Below are 20,475 nucleotides of genomic sequence, written 5' to 3'. Positions count from 1 at the left end.
CCCCCCCCCCCTCCCCCCCCCCCCCATGGGTGCCCCATCTGGGCCAGCTCTGGTCCTTTAAGAAAAAAAAAAGCCAAGAAAAACCCCGGGACTCACCACTCCTGCAGCAGCCTCGGGGCTTCGGAGGCTTGTGCAGAGCCCCCTATGTGGTGTGGGGCAGCTGGGATTGCCCCCCACTGGCAGCAGTGGTGTGTCTGGGAGGTTTTTCATTCTTTCTTTCTTAAAGGGCCGGAGCTGGCCTGGGTGGGGCACCCATGGGGTGTCAATTGGAAGTCAATCGTTGTGGTGCCCTGTGACCAGTGGGGTCCCCCAAGGCTCTGTCCTTGGACCCATATTGTTCAATGTCTTCATTAATGATGTGAACATTTGAGTTAGAAATGGACTGGCCAAGTTCGCCGATGACACCAAACTCTGGGGTAAAGCATCCACACCTGAGGACAGGAGGGTGATCCAGGCTGACCTGGACAAGCTCAGCAAATGGGCGGATGAGAACCTGAAGGTGTTTAACACCGAAAAATGCAAGGTTCTCCACCTTGGGAGGAAAAACCTGCAGCATCTTTATAGGCTCAGCAGTGCTATGTTGGCTAGCACTACAGATGAAAGGGACTTGGGGGTCATCATTGACCACAAGATGAACATGAGCCTTCAGTGCGATGCTGCAGCTAGTAAAGCGAGAGAAATGCTGGCTTGCATCCATAGATGCTTCTCAAGCCAATCCCAGGACATCATTCTCCCTTTGCACTCGGCCTTGGTGAGGCTGCAGCTGGAGTACTGTGTCCAGTTTTGGGCTCCACAATTCAAAAAGGATGTGGAGAAGCTTGAGAGTGCAGAGAAGAGCCACGCGCATGATCAGAGGTCAGGAAAACAGACCGTACAACAACAGGCTGAGAGCCCTGGGGCTCTTTAGCCTGGAAAAGCGCAGGCTCAGGGGTGATCTGATAAACCTATAAGTTTATCAGGGGTGACCACCAGCATCTGGGGGAACGTTTGTTCACCAGAGCGCCCCAAGGGATGACGACTAGGTCGAATGGTCATAAACTCCTGAAAGACTGTTTCAGGCTGGACATAAGGAAGAATTTCTTTACTGTCCGAGCCCCCAAGGTCTGGAACAGCCTGCCGCCGGAGGTGGTTCAAGCACCTACATTGAACACCTTCAAGAGGCATTTGGATGCTTATCTTGCTGGGATCCTCTGACCCCAGCTGACTTCCTGCCCCTGGGGCAGGGGGCTGGACTCGATGATCTTCCAAGGTCCCTTCCAGCCCTAAAGTATGAAATCTATGAAATCTATGAATTGACCAAATACGAATCTGAAGCGAATACTAGCCGCTTCGCACAGGCCTAATGGATCTCATCTTAGTAGCATGAGTGATAGGGAACTTGGTCTGTTATTTGGTTCATAACCACTCAACCACTCTCATGACTAGCAAACATCTCTTAACAAAAGCTATAGCATTCCTAAAAATGGTCCAACATCTTTTAAGGTCTTTACTGAGCTCTGTTGAGGTCCCAGAAAACTCACCTTGGTCAAATTTAGTGCTCCCTTAAGGCAACTGCTTTTGGAAAGGCATTCATTTAATTAATATCTCTTAGCGCACATGAACACTCAAGTATAAAGGCAGACCCAGTGAGGTCAGCAAAATCCCAGTGCAGTGTGATCTGATGGTCAATAGAGTCTTAATAATAAACAGGACAACAGGGGAGCTGTGTTTGGCTTGTCTATCACAGGACAAGCAGACTCTCACTCTGTCTTTGGTCACCGCATTACATCCACTTGCATCGTTATGGTGGCTGAAATCCCACTAGAATATCACAGAAGACTTCATTAAATGCATAATAAAGGCCAATCTCAGATGATATTGAACATCAGCTTTCTACCAGTTATCTTGATGCTGGTGCTGAAGCTAAAAATAAAACAATTACAGTGGATCCTTTTAGCTTTTTAATAATAGCTTAAACTACATATACAATGATATAACACAGAAAGGACCTATATAGCCAACCTAGTTTGAAAAGTAGATGGAGACTTATGAAGTCTCAAACTTATCGCTGACTAACATCATCAACAAATCTTCACACTGCAGAGGTAGGTCAGCCAATGGTTGTATATATACTAGCCTTGTACGAGCCAATGTGTATGGACAAGGGGTCACAGCATCTGTGACTAAAGCTGATCAGAGCATAAATTATTTTCACATAGAATATTTCAGAAACGGAGTCAAAATGGCACCATGTTACCTCGTGTGAGCTGTTGTTCAACTACCCTACCCTTATTCTCTGTTTTGGGCTATATCTTCCAATGTATACCATATTCTTTTCAGCTGGTAAGGCACAGGAGTGCACATCATGGGTACTTAGCTATGGTGAGGTATGAGCTATATTGTCTATTTAGGCCCTAAGAGAAGAGGAGGGGACCATGAGACCCCTGAATAACTTCCCTGAAACACTGTAGCACCATCATCAAAAAGTTTCGGTTTCACTTGCATGTGCTTTTATTATCAAATATCCAAAGTCGACACTTCTCTGAAAAGTTTTAATTTAATCAAGAACTCAGTTTTCTATTAAAAACAGTTTTGATGGAAGGAGTACTGACCATATGAATTCATGCCTAAGGACATCCAGTGAAAAAATGCAGAATAAAAACAAGAGTTTTAAAATGCTTGGCATATTGAAAAAAACCCACATTTTAGATTGACCAAAGCATTGCGACTAAATTTGTTGGTCAATCTAAAGAATTTTTTTTGGTCCATCAAAATGTTTTATTTCCATCTCAAGCTTTTAATGATAAAAATGCTTAAAGGAAGCTTTGAAATAAAAGCTATTTCAGACCAAAAAGTGGAAATGTTTTCTTGCAGGAGCTATCTCGCCATTTTGCATTTTTCAGGCTCTTTCCAATTATTTTTCGCTGTTGCTACATGAGCATTTCTGATTGAAAATAGTTCGAGGGACACATTCTCTCCTGGGTCTCAAAGAGGGCAAAAGCTTTTTTGAAACCTTGCTTAATCTGATTCAGACACCGTCCTGCGTCCGTAACTTCACACTGTCATAGCATGGGACCAACAAGGCATTGACAGTAATAGTGAAATAGGTCAAGTCCATTTGAGTACAAACAACTTATTCCCTCCAGATATTACAGTGAGGAGGGATGGGGAGGAACTTTTAAGCTATTACAATCCTAGTCAGTGCTGCTTAGATCCTAAGACATCAGCCTGGTCCGTTCAGACAGGGATCAGTGGTCCCGTTATTCATACACCAGCCAATTTTATGGTCCATTATATAACTCCACGTGCTAAAGCCAATCCCCTTCAGTCATATTTTATGTAGATGATCTTTACTGTACGTTGGACTATTTTTTCCCCCCTTCCGTTCCTCATTTCTGACTACACTCATCAGTTATGGGTCTTTAACAGCACCTCTTCTCCACCAGAAGAGAGCCTGCAGTATATATCTGTAATCTATCTGTAATACGCTTGAGAGCGATAACAAGCCTTTTCTATGTGCTGCTCCAGCCCAAGCTAAAATCATTTATACAGCTGAGCCCATTTCATCTGAGCCTATTTGTTCGGTGACAGAGACATCCATATTTTGCCCAACTGAGGGCCATGTGGTGAAGTTGCCAGGTGCTTGAAGGCTGCCTATGACAGAGATAAATGGGAGCAGATAACAGCCAGCCACCTTGCCGAAGAAAGAAGGTATCCCATGGGAAATGCTCTGCCTTGATCTGACTGGCAACACACAGGGTATTGTAAATGGACCTGTTGTCTCCATCTGCTCAGTGTGCAGTAGTATCAGACCAGGCCTGTTCTGAATACGATTGAATTCAATGGGTTTTGAAACAGTCCTGCAACTACCAGGCATTTTTGGACATGAGTGCTGACTGTGGAAGTCAGTGGGAGCCGAGGGTGTTGAGCACCTCTCAGGAAGAGGCAGGATCAGGGCCCTAAGGTGATAGTCCTAGCAGTACCGTCCACATCTGCTTCTCAAATTCTTCTAAGATTTGGGGTGGCTGGATCTGGGTTTTTGCCTCTATTTAGGGAAGATAGATAGTAGATCAAACCTTGTAGTTTCAGTATAGATTGAAGTCCAAACATCCCCCAAAATTAGAGCTTGGGGCCAGGCTATCTCTGTTTCTCATAGTTGTTCTTCTTTTAAAGTTTAGAAATTCAGAGGGCAGTTGCCGTCCTTTCTTCCTTAATGGAGATGCTGTGCTAGGGTTCAGATTGTGAAAGTGAAAAAAGTCCAGCCTGGGGTTCACTGATGACTCTCGTAGGCTAGTAACAATTATCTAGGGAGACATACACTAGTGTCATGGAGGTAGAAGCCATTCTTCTTCATTTATAGAGGTTAACTTGTGAGATTAACTTAATTTGTAGTTTATGGCCCTTGACCATCACAAATTGGTCTGTGCAGGAGAATTCTTGCTACTAGATTAATAATCAGAGTTTTGCACAAATGCAAAACTTTTGTTCTTTTCACCTTGCTCCGACATGTCTTCTGCGTCTATGGTGCAATTCACCTCTTCCCAAAAGGCCAGTGAAAGGCCTGATTGCTACGTTAGCCTCAAATCCTCAACATACAACTTAAGTAGGACTTTATGGACTCCAGTCATATATAGGGAAGGATCTACACATTACAGATCCTGCTCAGCTGGTATCTTAACTCAGGGTCTGCATTACAAAATACAAAAAAGGCAGCAGACATGCAGGTGTTGACATGGCCTGCTGGAATGAGCAGGGAATTTTGTTATATTGCTAATTTCTTTGACACCTTGACAGGTCACTTAGTCACTGATGTGAATGAGTGTAATTATACCCAGGAAGTCATTGCTGAAGTTCTTGCTATTGATATTCACAGTGGAGTATTGCTGAGATGAGCTGTTCCCCTCCCCGCCCCCAACCAAATATGATTCCCCCAGTGATTTCTGTGCTTTGAGTCAACTTGTCAACCTTGTTCAATTAGCGAGCTAAAAGGAAAGGCTTAGAATCTCTAATTTGAAGGAGGCTCGGCTCAGAGCATATTGAACAGAGGCAGGGGAGGGCGAATGGGCTTCTGGACCGCGGTTTGGGAGAGGTTCTTTCCTTTGGCACCAGATGTCATGATCAGAGGCTATACTGCTACTAAAATCTATCAGGGCAGAAATAGTATAATGCTGTATTCCAGACTGGAGGTGCCATTCCCTGGATGGAGATGAAAATGGCTGTAATTGTGATTATCTGTATATATTTATTGCAACTTAAAGTAAAGCTCTTCTGTTTTTAGTAAAGGGAAAAGGAAGTGTCCTAGTGATGTGGCCATTGCAAAATATGAGCATCAGTTAAGAAAATGTCCTTTTCCCTCTATATCTGAACTTCATAAGAGTGGTTTAAGGCCAAATCCTGCAGCGTGCCTGATGTTTCTTGCTAAGGGTGATGATCACCTCCTTCTGCATATTAAGTCCCATTAGGCTTCCATGCATGTTGAAGATGTTCAATACTTCTCTAGCCTTGCTTTTATAAAGGAGATGGCTAAAGGAAATGTGCTTGAGACCTACTGTCAGCCTCAGAACAAAATGAAACAGCAATAAACCTCAGAACAAAATGAAACACCCACTCCAAACTCACACCTGCTCCTTTTAATGTGGACTGAAAGATTGATTCGTGTGATGGGGTGTGGCATTGGCTCTGTGCGCTGAGCAAGGCCACCAGCTGAACTGATAACACCAAAAATCAGGCCCCACGCGGGGAGGAAAGATAGGTTGACATGTTCTTAATTGAGGCCACAGTAATTTCTGTTCAAGGGCAAAATTAAGATCTGATGGCTGGTAGCAAGCTCACCCGAAGATTGCAGCAGGGCTGCAGTAGGGGCACACGCTTTTAAAGGTATGATTTGTGCAAAAGTTACAGCAATGATAACAGGTTGTTTCACAGTCTGGCTCTCAGTAACTGGTCATTTTGAGTGCCTCAATTATGGCTTGCCCAACTTTTCGGGACCTTTAAGGGGTATTATTTTCAGCCGGCGAGCACTCAGTGATTGCTGAAAATGAGGACTCTTTTAAGGTGCCTTATGTTGGGCATCCAAAAATTGCGATGTGATGCTCAAAATCACTAGTATTTTTTTGCATCCTGACTTCACTCTGTGTTGATTTTAAGAGGATCTCAGTATTAAAACAGGGCCGCACTGAACAGGGATAGAATTACTTATGTACTTACTGTTCGGCCTGTGCCTAAGTGCGTTAATGAACTGGAGCCTTTGAGAAGGCATTTCTTTTCTTGGACTGATATATCCTGTCTTAGCTCTGAAATTCTGATTCCCCGAAAAAAATCTTTCTGGGGTGTCTCTTTAAAGTACTTTAATCTCTGTAAAGTACTTGTGGCCTGATCCAAATCCCAGTGAAGTGAACTGGAGTCTTTCTCATCTGCCCGCAATTGCCTTGGGTCATTGCATGGAAAATGCTACTTAAGTACAAACACTTGAATAATATTCATAATAAAAATAACAATCCTGGAATATCAGACATGGTGGGTGCAGAAAGGAGAAGGGAAGAGTGCCTTGTTGTGGATTTTTCTTATTCATTCAACAAGAATGTCTGATTGAAAAAGCAGAAAAAGGCTGAGAAATATGGTGCCTTAATAGCAGGAATTGGAAAGAAATCTAGGGTGTAGACAATATTAGCATACGCCGACTATTTGTACATTGGGATCGCATGATGAGGGTCACTTATACAACTGTGCAAGCTGGAAGTGGGTTCTGATATAAAGTCACGGGTCCATTGGAAGGTAACCATGATGGACAACTGAAAAATATGAGGCAAGGTCATAATATGCTAAACTCACCTTTATCTCAAGCCAAGTTAGAGGTGCATTACCTATTGCGTCCCCCTCAGAGATCCTGCACTTTGGAGGGTAGTATAATAATCTCCATCTTTCTTTACCATGAGAGAGCCTTTCCTGGGAGGGATGAGAAATATGAGAGCTCTGAGCCTACAAAATGTGCCGTTGGTGTAGGTGGATCGTGACATCTTGTGCTGCAGCTGTGCTCTTCCATTGCTGGAAACGGCTCTTCACAACATGCTCCCAAGCATAGCATTATTTGCTATGGCTCACTGAAGACTATTTCTTTGGAAAGTTATAAGACCGTGAGGAGGTGCTCACCCCTGCTGCTGCTCTGACTGCTGAGAAGGAGTAGGGTCACCTGGGTTGAGCTCAATACGAACTCCTCTCAAAATGGAAAGGGAAATTTGTGTAGCTCTCATGAGATGTTCAGCATCACTGCAGCACTTGGGTCCAGAGCTCCTGTCAACACGTCTCGACTGAGCGCAGTGAACTGAGACAACCGTTCAACCCATTTATTAAAGAGAGCTCTTGCTGTGCCCAGTTCAAGGTGAGTGTAACAGGAAGAACTTCAGGACAATACATCCCCCTCTCTCTCTCTCCCTCTCCCTCTCCCTCTCATCGATTGTGTGATATTATCATATATCATCTATCAAATGGCATCCATCACCCCATTTCTATCATCTATCATGTAATATTAAATGACAGGGGATGAATTTCCATTTCAGGATCTCAAAGCATTTAGAGCAGGGGCAGGCAAAATGCAACCCGCGGGCCAGATGCAGCCCTCCAGGCCATTCTATCCAGCCCCCCGGGCCCCTAAAAATTTAGAAAATTAATATTTATCTGCCCCTGGCTGCCTGTCATACGGCCCTTGACGGCTTGCCAAAACTCAGGAAGTGGCCCCCCGCCCGAAATAATTGCCTGCCCTTGATTTAGAGACAGTAACAGATCTTTGTGGTTCCACTGGGTGCGTTTACATGTGCAAGGATGTATTTAGGAGCTGAGTTGGTCTGAGACAAAAAGAAATGCAAAACATGGAAGATGCCAAATTTGAAATGATTTTGGATTATAAACTTCATTGCTGAAAAATTTTGACACCTCCCCGCTTGCCACCTGACACCAATAGGGAATGAATCCTGATTGATCTGCACAACAAAGAGCACCTCGGAAAGACTCTCATGGACCCAGAGGGACAGATTTCCAGCTTCGGCTTCCTCTGTGCAAAAATGAAGTTTATTTCCTACATACAAGGACTTTTTACCGTCTTTAATTTCCCTGAGCCTGATGAAGGGCATGTGAATCTGAAAGCTTGCAGAAAAAGATCTTTTTTTTTTTTGCAGTTTCTCAGTTGGTCTAATAAAAGGTATCATCTCTGAATCAAGAGCTCTAGATTTTGTTCATTTCTTTTACATGTGCAGTTAATTCACAGCAGTAAACTCCAGTGCATAGCATGCCAGAATTTATTGTTCTCAGATGCTATGTTTGAATGTGCACCCAGGACCACAGCATGATGGGATGGATCAAGCAGCCCCGGGCTGGCAGGAGGTGTGGGGGGTCAGCCTGCCAGCCTGGGGCTGCTCCCCCTAGCTTAACATGCTGCAGAGGGGCTTGCTGGGGCACAAGGGTGCTCTAGTGCAGGGCTAGCCAGTCTACATGTGCATTGCTGTGCACTAAAACACTCCACTGCAGGGTAGTACTTGCATTTACAATACTAAGCTGCAGCAGAGTTTATTAGTTTATTGAGGTCTAAATAGACTGAGACTCTTACTGCGGAGATAATTAGTCAGCTCTGCAGTAAACATCTCATGTAGACATGCCCACTGTGTAGTTGATAATTCCTTCTCTTTATTCCCATTCATTACCTGAGATGCTAAGTGAAAACCTAGCGAAGTCTTGATACTCGGGAGTTTTCTATGGGCTAGTTTCTGTTTAGGCGCGGCTTCTTCGTTGTATCAAGAACACCCGGAATTCCAAGGTGGTCTCTCATCTAAGTGCTAGCCAGTCCAGCAGGGGTTACTGTCGAAGAAGGGACCAACTCAGGTGAACTCAAACCAGCCTGGACACTTAGGATCATAGGAAAGTAAGGCTGGAACAGACCTCACAAGGTCATCTAGTCCAGCCTCTGGTTCACGCTGGGATCATCCTCGACTAAACCATCCCAGCCACGTGTCTGTCTAACCTGCTTCTGAAAGTTACCAAGGATGGAGATTCCCCAGTTTCTCTAGGTAGCCTGTTCCAATGCTTGATCACCCTCATTGTCCTCCTAATCTCTATCTTAAATGTCCCCTAGTGCAACTTGAGTCCATTGCTCCTAGTCCTATGCCCAAGAGCCACAGAGAAAAGCTCATCTCCATCCTCTCTATAATTACCCTTTAGGTATTTGAAGATTTATCAAATCCCACCTCCCTCTTTGCGTCTCCAGGCTACATAACCCTAATTCTTTTGCCCTTTCCTGATAAGTTTTGTCTCCCAGGTCCCTGATTATTTTTGATGCCCTAAATTAGACTCTTTCCAAGGTGTCCAAAGTGACTTTTTAAAGTGTGGGGGCCTTACATTGGACACAGTACTCCAGATGAAGCCTCACCATTGCTGAGTAGTACAAAAGAATCATGTACTGTGATTTGCAAGTGACACCCCTGCTAATACAACCCAGGATGCTATTGGCTTTTTTTCTTTTTCTTTTTTCAACAAGAGCACACTGTTGGCTCATATTCAGCATATGCTCCACTGTAACTCCTCGGTCTTTCTCTGCAGTATGTAACCTAGCCAGCCATTCCCCAGTCTGTATTTGTTCATGTGGTTATTCTGTTCCAAGTACAGGACTTTGCAGGTATCCTTCCTGAAACTCATGTGATTGATTGCAGACTATTTCTCCAATCTATTCAGGTCATTCTGGATCCTAGTCCTGCCCTCCAGAGTGTCCACACTTCCACCCCACTTGGTATCATTGCTAAGTGTGCACTTGATCCCATCATCCAAATCATTAATGAAGGTCTTGAACAATACTGGATCCAGGACAGACCCCTGGAGAACCTCTCCCAATCAGACATTGAACCCTTGAGGACTACCCTCTGAGTAGATGATCTAACCATACAGTGCTTGCATCTGCAGTCTGTATTTCCTTATCTTGTTAATGTGAAGCTCATGAAAAACAGTGTCAAAAGCCTTGCTAAAGTCAAGTTATACCACGTCCACTACTTCCTCTTCATCGGCAGAGCTTGTCACTTTATCATAGAAGGAAATCGAATTGGTCAGGCATGACTTGCTCTTGGTGAATTCATACTGATTGTCCGTGATCACCTTGTTCAGGTGCTACAGGATGGATTCCTTGAGGACCTACTCCATGATCTTTCCAGGTCTAGAGGTCTGTAGTTCCTCAGATCCTCCTTCTTCTCTTTCTGAAAGGCAGGGCACTATATTTGCCCTCTTCCAGTCATCCAGGACCTCACCTGACTTTCACAAGTTCTCAACAAGGATAGCCAACGGTTCCAAAATTACCTCGGCCAATTCCTTCAGTACCCTCAGGTACATCCCATCCAGCCCGGCCAACATGAAATCATCCAGCTTCTCTAAGTAATCCCTAACCTGATCTGCCACTACCCTAGGCTGTTTGTCTTCTTCCCTATCTCCGCTGCCAACTGCACTCATCACCTGGTTGCGGCCTGTATTTGTGAAAACGGAAGTAAAAAAGACATGAAATACTTCAGCCTTTTCTGCATCGTCTGTGACCAGGTTGCCATTCTCATTGTGTAAGAGATCTGTGGCATCTTTAACTTTTCTCTTGCTTTTGGCATACCTATAGACTCCCTTTTTATTGCCTTTTATGCCCCTTGGCAGCTGCATCTAAAATTGTTCCTTGGACTTCCTTTTCTCCCTGCATGCCCTTACACTATCCCCATTCAACTGATAGGGAAATGGAGGAACAGAGCAATTACATTTCTAGCTCAAGACCTCCAGCAGAGTGGCAGAGCTGTGCAGGAATGTCAAGAGTCCTGTTCACACTCAATATCTTGCAGCTGCTTTTTGAGATGACATCAGTCAGTCATAACCCTCGTTGCATCCCAAGATAATCAGTTCGGGTCAGCTAGCTTTTGGCACTGACTCGCGAGATGTGTCCCAGTTTGAACAACCGTGAAAACTGTCGATTTAGAAATCTGGGAGCCAGATCCCGAAGCAGTTCAAATTGGCTTAACTCCACTGACTTAAACAGTGCTGGGTCCATTGAGAATGGGGCCCCAGCAGGAACTGACTGCTGTGCCTTTTTCTTATTTCCTCTGTACTATGATTTTTCCTTTCCTATTTGTCGGGGCCATGCCACCAGCTGAGAAGCAGGATATTAACACAGCTAATTGCTTGGATACCAAGGGTTTGTACACTGCACACAGGATAGCCGTCTCCCCCGATCCATAGAAACTCGGTCTGTGGACATTGTTTTCAGGGCTTTCAGAATGAGATGCTGCCTGTCCCAAACTCCCTTCCCAGAAACTTCTCCCCCCTCTAATCTTACCAGCTGCTGCAAGATCAAGGAACTTGATTAGTCACAGGGAAGCTCGCCTGCAAACTTTCTGAGCTGTCTTTAGCTTAAAGAATGATCTCAGCGAGGTGATTAAAGGAATCACAGGCAGGTGTGCTTCAGAGAATGTCACCCGGGAGGAAAAAAACCCCTTCAAACTAAACAGTTTCTTTGGCTTCAAACTTCCTTTAAGAGGCCAGGCAAATATCTAGGCACTGGCATCTGAATGATCTGAATAATTGTAGTACTCAAATGACTTACTGTGCCAGCCCTCTCCGCTCTCTTCCCTTCTACCCTTTGGGGTAACAGCACCATGAGACTGGACACTGGAGCCTGGAGCATCTCTTTACCTTCACTTCACTGGCAACACTATCCTCTTTTTTCCAACCAACTGGGTCTGATTCCCTTTTCTTGGGGGTTTGTGTGACCTTTCTCCTCTCATTGTGGCACAACAGAATTGAAAGCACTTAGGTCTTTCCAGCCTAGGATTTCCTTTGACATAGGGTGTGAAGCCAGCAGAAAAAGCCCCAGTGCCCCTCACTTCAAACCCCAGGAATTGTTGCAATGCGCTGTACTTTGCCGTTTCTGCTTTCAACTATACAGGACCTAACCAAGGGGCTCATGTACATGTGCATTAATGCACTTTAGTTAATGCACATTCAATCTAGTGAGGTACAAGGGAAATGCACATTCGACTGTCTTAATGCTCATTAACTAAAGAGCATGGTTTTTTTAGTCATGTTTTAATGTGCATTAAAATAGGCTAATGCGCATTAAAAAGCACGTGTAGATGCACCCTATGTGACCAACACCAAGTCTCTTCACTTCTCCCTGTGCTTTTGCTTCTCTATTACTGGCTTGCCTCTCTTGTCTATTTAGACCATAAGCTGTTTGGGCAAGGGAGTGTCTCCTATTGTGTGAATGTGCAGCACAGAGCACAACTGGGCTTAGACCTCGATTTGATCCTTCCACTTGTGGAATAATAAATAAGCAGTAGGAAAAGGAGAGTTGTTCTCAGTGTTGCTCCAAAAAAACAATTTTCCCTTTTCTCCTCTGCTCTGTAGGCTCTTGGGCAAGCTTCTTTCACATTTGAGGTTCAAAGGCATCCCCTTGGCTTTACTAATCGTACAACTTATAATGAACTGACTCCATACACTGCAATCGAGGAAAATTTGACTCCTTCTGCAGTATTTTCAAATTTGGAACCTGAAAATTCTGCCGAGGTCTTGGAAACAACATTAAAAAAATATCCTCCGTGCATTATGGATAGTTGCCAGCTGTGGACAGCTGCCAGCTTTTCTCCACAATAAAATGAATAATTTCTAGCTTAATTTTTACAGCTGCGACTGCAAGCTCTGAGTTATTAGATTATTGGTGGCTCTGTGAGAAAAAATGTTTCAAATGAGGTAATTTTATGTTCTTGGAAGACTAGCTTGTGTTATATTATAATGCCTTTCCATTAACCAATCGTGTGCCTCATCTGGATACTACGGGTCACCTCTTTTGAAAAAGGGCATGCCTGAGTTACAGGTTGTTCAGAAGAGGGTGACAAAAATGAATGCAGGAAAAACTCTCATATGCAGAGAGCCCAGCAAGACTGCAATCGTTTATCTTAGAAAGGAGATGAATTAGAGAGGACATGATAAAAGTGTATAATATAATGAATCGTCTAGACACAGTAGATAAGAAGTTTCACTTCTCCCTGCCTCATAACACAAGGGCAGGGGATGCTCAACTAAATTAAGAGGTAAGGAATTCAAAGCTGATCAAAGGAAATCCCTTTCCGCACAGTTTGTAGGCAGGTGTTGGAACGCATTGCTACAGGGGCCAGAAATTAGGAAGATTGAAAAAGGGGTTTGGGTGCCTATATGGAGAGCAGGAAGTTCCACAATTATCATGAGAACTCATGTGGGAAGGAATGGGTTTATAATGTATGCATTTAGATAACCCCAACATCTGTTTATCTCAGGTCTGAAATACTTACCTCCTGCTTCCCCCATCCTCCTGGAAACCTGCTGGATTCTGAGCCCTTATGCATTTTTGGTCCCATGTCAGACCTGAGATCTTTTGAAAATCCAGCCAATAACTTCCAGGGGCAAAGTTAGAAGTTGATTTTTTTTTAATAGGTACCAGTTTGACAAAGTCCATAAACACATTCTTAATTTTAGGCGTGTGGGTAATCCTATCTGCTGAAGTCGAAACACGTGCCTAAGTCCCCTGGTGACTCCAGATCACTTCACTGGCATGTGAGCAATCACATATGTATTCAACCAGCATTTAAAGACATGCGCACACAGTTTCTGTGAGTGCTGAAATCCCACTGGAACATATTGAAATCAATGCAATAAAACTAATCACATGCTTAAATACTTTGCCGAGCTGGGGCCATCCTGACTCGCTGACTAGGCGCTTGCTTAGTTGCAAAGTGGCAGCTAAGCCAGTTTCACTAAAACTGATTTCCTTAAACCGGAGCCTCTCTGCATGTGAAGAAAGCCCATGTGCCTGATTTGGAGGCTCAGTCAGATGAAACACTTCCCCCTCAAATAATTGCATCTACAAAATTGCACCCACACGGAAGAACTAACACCACCCAGGGACAGATTCTGCAGAGCAGTGCCTGCAAAAACCATGGATACTCGGGCTTTATGCTTTAAGTGGATCATTTACATCCAGGATTTCTTGTGCCTTTCTTCTTGTATTTCTGTCTCTTCCTTTTGCAACAATTGTAGATTTTTATAAGCAAAAACAAATGTTTAAAACCTCTCCCCTTTTTCTCCCAGTAGCTACTGGCAACCATGTCTAGTTCAAGTTGAGTTACTTTTATTAAACCTTTGATTAAAAAAAAAAACCCTTTTTATAGTCGGTGTGGGATCATCACATGTTTGAGTTCAATCTATTGCCCAGGAAACTCTCACACAGATGGTCAAGAGTTCATGCGAGCAGGCAACGGACCATGCAAACAAGCCATCAGATTCAGGCATTATTATTACCAGGCTGTCTCCGTTATAAAGTCAAATCCTCTGAGAGAAAGTTTTCTGCTATTGCTAGCATTCAAACCTAGTTCAATTTGTGATAAAAAGGGGGAAAAAATAAAGAAATCCCGTTGCCAGCTACTTTGTTTGTTTGGCTCTAAAATTATATAGATATGAGGGGGAGATGGAGGTGTATAATCAAAAGTCGTTTTTTATGCACAGATCTGAGACAGAATTGTGTCATTTCCCCTCTTTCTTATATATAGGTGTTTGTACCGGTCCTAAAAAGACACATGCTGTAAATTCTGAGTAATATATGACAAATACGTAGTACATAAAAACCAAGAGGAAGTACTAGTCACAGGTAATAAAAGAGCTGTCCTTGCTCATTCATTCAGAGAGAGATTGTCACTTTGGATATTTCTGCAGACTTTAAAAATTTTTTTTTATTAAAGCTTTCCCCTCTTTGATGATGGTTTTTGTTGAGTGTGTCAATATATTTAAAATCTCCAATGTAATTTTGTGAACTGTCTTTCATTTGGATTATCACAGCCTCACACCAGCGCTACCTAGGGTTTTTCTAGCCTTTGTTGTCCAAAAACACCCCGAGATAACAGGACCACCCTTAGCCTTTGCACTGGTCACCCTTACTCAAAAGACTGGTCCCACTCAACTGGGTAGAGGCTACTCGTGTGAGTAAGGACTGCAAGTTCAGGCCCTGCTTAGCATCTATCCACGAGAATCACTTCACTTACCCAGAGGAATGGAGCTAACTCTGGTGCCGAACAGGATGGCATAATAATTAACACTTGTTTAGTACAGGAAGTGCAAAAAAAGCACCCGACCTATTGAAACGTGGACGAGCAAGTGAGGAAAATGAAATAACCTTATTGACTAAGAGGTGTATTTGAACTGGACTGGCACCCATGGTAGAAGCGGGTCACGATAATGCTGTTTTGAGGAGGTGGAAGGACACTCCATCCTCTGGGTAGCGAGGAGTCACCTTCAATTCAGCCTCCAGCTCTTCTTGGGATGATTTGGGAAGATATTGTAGGCTGCTGGCTTGGGGGTGGGTGGGAAGGGGTGGTCACAAGACTGGGCTAAGCCCTGTGCTGAGCAGTGTTTTCTGGTTGCTTGCTGGGCGCCAGGACCTGTTTCCCCCTCTGGAGAGAAGCTCAAGGACTCTGCTGACTGCAACAGGAGTTTTTCTCTGTGGAGACATCCTGCCAGTCTAAAATCCTCTCTCTCCTGTGGCTGGATTCAGAGTCTTGCATGACATCTCTTGTCCGCATGTCCTGTGATATTGTGTGGATGCACTGGAGATAGAAAGCACCATGCTGGCTTTGCTGACTATAAGCTCACAGGGATTTGTTTGAAATCCCCCTTGCCAAGCTACTGCCCCTGTCTGCAGAGCCCTGCTCTCCACCCTCTCTGCCTTCCCCCTCTACCCCCACCCCAGCCATGCTTGGATATAGATGGACGGGCATGTATTCCTCGCCACTTCTCCCTGCAGCCATGTTTCTCAATCTCCTTGCCCAGTGTTCACCCTGAGCTGATGAAGCCACAGCCCATGCTTGTATGGCCAGTAGAAACAGGTCTGGCTAGCTCCTTTGATGATATAAAATGATCCAATCCACACAGATATCCTTGTCCCTATGTTGACTGGCACCAGCTGAAGCTGTATGCAGAAGAGGGTCAGGTACCCAATGAATGTGAAACTAATATTGAAGTCTGCAAATATCAACTGCATATTTTCCAATATGGGTGGCCTAACCCAGTTCCTAAATGCATCCCCCTCCCTCACCGTGTTCCTCATTTCTCCCTGAGTTGATGACTGTGAGGCTACCTGGTGTGGAGTCTCGATGATCTGCCATTTGTGGGCCCCGCACGTCCAAAAGTTGAATGAATGCATTCAGTGGGGGAGAAAAATGATACAAATTGCCCTTCTGATGATGATCCAATCAATACAGTCTCGGTGTGCATGAAATTGCAGTTGTCTAATTAAAGGCTGAGTTATGGCTTGCCTGTTTCACCGCGGCCGTTCCTAACCGGTGTTTGTGTAATGTTTTCAAACTGCACACAAAGGGTCAGCAGCCCATTAAAATGTGTGAGCTCTTTGCAAAGCAATAAAGGAAATTGCAGAAAATGAAACTTCCCTGTGTCTGAGCAATACTTTGGACTCCCCCCCTCCACCCCCACATCTCTTCCACAGCAGAAGGAACTCTGTTTGCACATGGCATGGGCAGAATTAGCAACGTGTTGCAGCCTTTGTGGAAAAGAGAAAGCTATAGGATCTGGGAGAAGAAGTCTTAACTCAACGCACAAATATATCAAAGGGGCTCCAAAGGACCTGGTTGTAAGTCTGTTTGAACTAAACAGGGACAGAAAAAGAATGGAAAAGTAGCAGTAGAAAAAGGAAGCACTACCACCATGGGCAACTGGTGCCACCTTAGTCGGGGGGGGGGCACATGCCCCCCCAGCAACAAGTCAGCAACCATGAGCAGGGTCCCCCCATGGCCAATCTCAGCGACTGGGTGGGGGTCCCCCACGACCGATCAAGCTGGCCGGGAAGTGGCTGCAGTGCTCCCAGAAGTGGCTGTGGTGCTTCATCCGTGCACCCCCTATGCATCGCCACTGACTACCATTGCAAAAGGCTCCCATAGATTAAACTTCAAACTTTCTATTTAATATTTTGTGTTTCTCTAATTCCTTCCATCTGAGGACCTCACAGCATATCTACCTTTGCAACAACAGCTCTATTGGGGAACATACTGTTTCCCACATCAGAGAAACTGAGGCACAGATAGGGGGAAAGGTTTTCATAGGCTGTTCCTGGCAGACCTGGGTGTAGAAGCAAAAGCCCTTCAGCATGCTGATCAGGGATGATCTGGTGGCCACCTATAGTTTATTAGGGGTGCTCATCAGGATCTGGGGGAACGTCTGTTCACCAGAGCGCCCCAAGGGATGACAAGATCGAATGGTCACAAACTCTTTTGTGACCATGTCAGGCTGGGCGTAAGGAAGAATTTCTTTACTGTCCAAGCCCCCCAAGTTTTGGAATAGACTGCTGCCGGAGGTGGTTCAAGCACCTACTTTGAACGCCTTCAAGAGACATTTGGATGTTTATCTTGCTGGGATCCTATGACCCCAGCTGACTTCCTGCCCTTTGGGCAGGGGGCTGGACTCGATGATCTTCTATGTCTATGAATCTATGAATCTATGTTGTTATAGTCACAGCAATAGCTGTTAAATCCATTTTTATGTGATGTCTTACCTTTTTCATTACAGCAGCACCCAAAGAAGCCAACGACTTGCATTATAAACACCCATGTATACAAGCATACGCCATTAGAAATGCACGCATATGTACACAATAAGAAACAGTTTTAGTATTGAGTAATGTACAGCCTTAATTACCGGGCTTTGTGTCATCATTCACTATTATCCCTCCCAGGCCGGTATACCCTGGACTGGGTTTTGACATAGGAACATTGGATGAGTATGTTCGTTTCAGGGCATAAATAGGGGCAAGATGCTTCCTCGTGTTGACTCTCAGATATGCAAATGTCCGAGCTTGCTAACATCTCCAGCAGCAATTTCTCCTCGTATATACTTGAATGGATTTTGGGGAGCATCAATGGCTCATTCCCCGGCCTATTGAGAGAGTGAATTCAGGAGAAGCATGTTGGGATCGATCTTTGGCTAAAGCGTTCTAGAGGAGAAGCAGCTGATATTATTAAGCTATTGTTGAATCCCCCTCTTTGGCCTTGCCGGAGTTATTGCTGTGGGTTTCCTTGGTGATGTGACACAGAATTTACTAAAGTGTTTTCACTGTCTAATTGAAAATGACACTGCCTCGATAAACAATCAATTGATGACCCTTATCTGTGCTCCACTAGCCAGACCAGTTTAGCCTGTGGTTTTGTCAGCTCTCATAAACTAAGTGAAGCTGGGCCTGCCCAGCCTTGTAATAGGTTGAAATTCAAGAAGCATCATACAGAGACCTTGGAGATGTAATAAGTAGCATATATCTTGAGCTAATGCTAAAGAATGATTCCAGGAAGGTGAACAGCTCCTGTGTTTTTTCCCCTAGAGGGAAGTGATGCTGAAATCTTGATGGACTACCCATTAAGACGGCTATGGACATAGCTTTCCTTGACAACTGCAGGAGTGGAAGTGCCACAACCATTCTCAGTTCCTAACTCAAAATAAGGAAGCTGTACTGACTCAGGTTGGGGCAAGGAGCTTTCCACCTCTCCTGTGGGCTATCAAAGTCTATGCAGCCTTGTTGGCATTGACTGAAAGCTGTCACCCTGGTTGCTTATTGACCTGACTGAAATTGGTGCTTATAGCCCCGTTCTTCTCCGGCAGGCATCTCCGTCCCAACAAAATTCATTGCAGTTGACATTAATCACTGCTCTTGTCAGCTGGTTCAGCCGAGAGTCTTTAGGGACCACGCAAGCCATGGAGGCTCAGGTCGATAGGGCCATGCTCGTCCTGCAGATCAATGGAGGACTTCAGTCTTTACAGCTGTCATTGCAGCAAGAAAGATGATGGCAATTTGTGATGGGCCTTGGACATGGATGTCAGACCTAGCTCCTGGTCTGGGCCTTGCTCAGTTCTGGAATGTGTGAGAGTGTGGTAAAAGTCAGCCTCGATTATCGCTTGTTAGGCTACGTCCTCGGGGTCGCTGTGTTCCAGCGAAGGGAGATGGTAGCGTACTACAGCAACTCATGTCCATGCCAGAGACAAAGTGACACTGTGGCAGAGTGTATGGTGGCCTATGGACTCTATGCTTCACCCTGCAGTGCTTTCTCTGTGCTTTTGAACACTGATGCATGCCTTCCCAGCAGTGTCTTGGACAAGGAGAGTCATTCATTTTCCCTCCCCTCAAACTGGAGTTTGATTGAATAAAAATAGCTTAGTCCTACAGGTGATGGGAAATGCATCTAGACAGCTATACTTTGATCTGTATGTAGATCCCCTATTGGTGGTGTGCCCCAGCTTGAATCAAGCCTGCTGTTCAATCCTAAACATTGAGCTGTTCTCTTAAATCAAGACACACGCGTCCAGTGTCATACCATCAAGGAAACACCAGGTTCCTGCATCCGAACTGGGCTTCACATCTGGTCTCAGCCTGGCAATAGGAGCTCTTCAAAAGAATCAACAACCAGGATAAATATTGATAGCTGTGTGGACTGGGTAATTGCAGCTCCTCACTGTGGGATAGGATATTTCATGGTATGAAAGAAAGGAAAGTTATTACAGAATGTAAATAAATATTTAATGCCGAAAGTTTAAATTATTCTTCCATTAAGTCAGACAATTCAGAACCCACAAATCATAAACTCCCTGCTCTGGGATTTTTAAATTCTTCAGCATTTGATCTGAGAAGAAGCAAATTGTTAATTCCAAATGTTTAGGGGGGATTTCAAATTTAACAGATTTTTCCATTTCTCCGTTAATTTCCCTCTTGCCACCTTAAGCATTTATGATTTAATACAACTCTTGATTTTAATCTAGTGCATGGTATGCATTGGGGACCTGATCTGAAACCCACTGAAATCAACAGAATGATTTCCATTGACTTCTATGGGCTTGGTATCCACAGAAAAACCACAGTCCTCCCTGCGCCCCTCCTTCTTTCATTAAATCTGCTAGCTGTCAGATGCAATCTGGCATAATTGATTGTCAATACAGATGAGGAGGAGACTGTTAGCACAGAGATTAAATTTTACCAGGGCTTTGCTTATGTGTCCACACATTCCCAGGCTATTTGCAAATGCAGGGAGAGGAGAAGGTATAGGATGAACACAGACGACCAGGGGATATTAGATGATGTTGGAAGCAGAATATGAAGAACTTTCCCTGCTCCTACCTCTTTTGTTATCTCTCTCACCTTTAGGGATAACTATTATGAATCTTGGCTGGTGATTTTATAGGCTTGCTCCTGAGAAGCACTGACTGAGATGAGCCTGATCCAAAGGGCACTGAAATCAAGGGAGAGTCGCTTATTGAACTGAGTGGCCTTTGGCGCCGGAGTCCACGGAGCTAAGGTGGTCCTGTGACTCAGGATCAGGACTTCTGTTAATTAAAACATTTTACTATTATTAGCCTAATTCTGGCTCAGTCTGAAAGAGGTGGGGCTATTATTACTATCATTATTATTATTTTTCACCC

The sequence above is a fragment of the Alligator sinensis genome, unplaced genomic scaffold (assembly GCF_000455745.1).
Source record: "Alligator sinensis unplaced genomic scaffold, ASM45574v1 scaffold559_1, whole genome shotgun sequence".
In the NCBI taxonomy this organism is placed as follows: domain Eukaryota; kingdom Metazoa; phylum Chordata; order Crocodylia; family Alligatoridae; genus Alligator; species Alligator sinensis.
Note: the sequence above shows the minus strand (reverse complement) of the source record.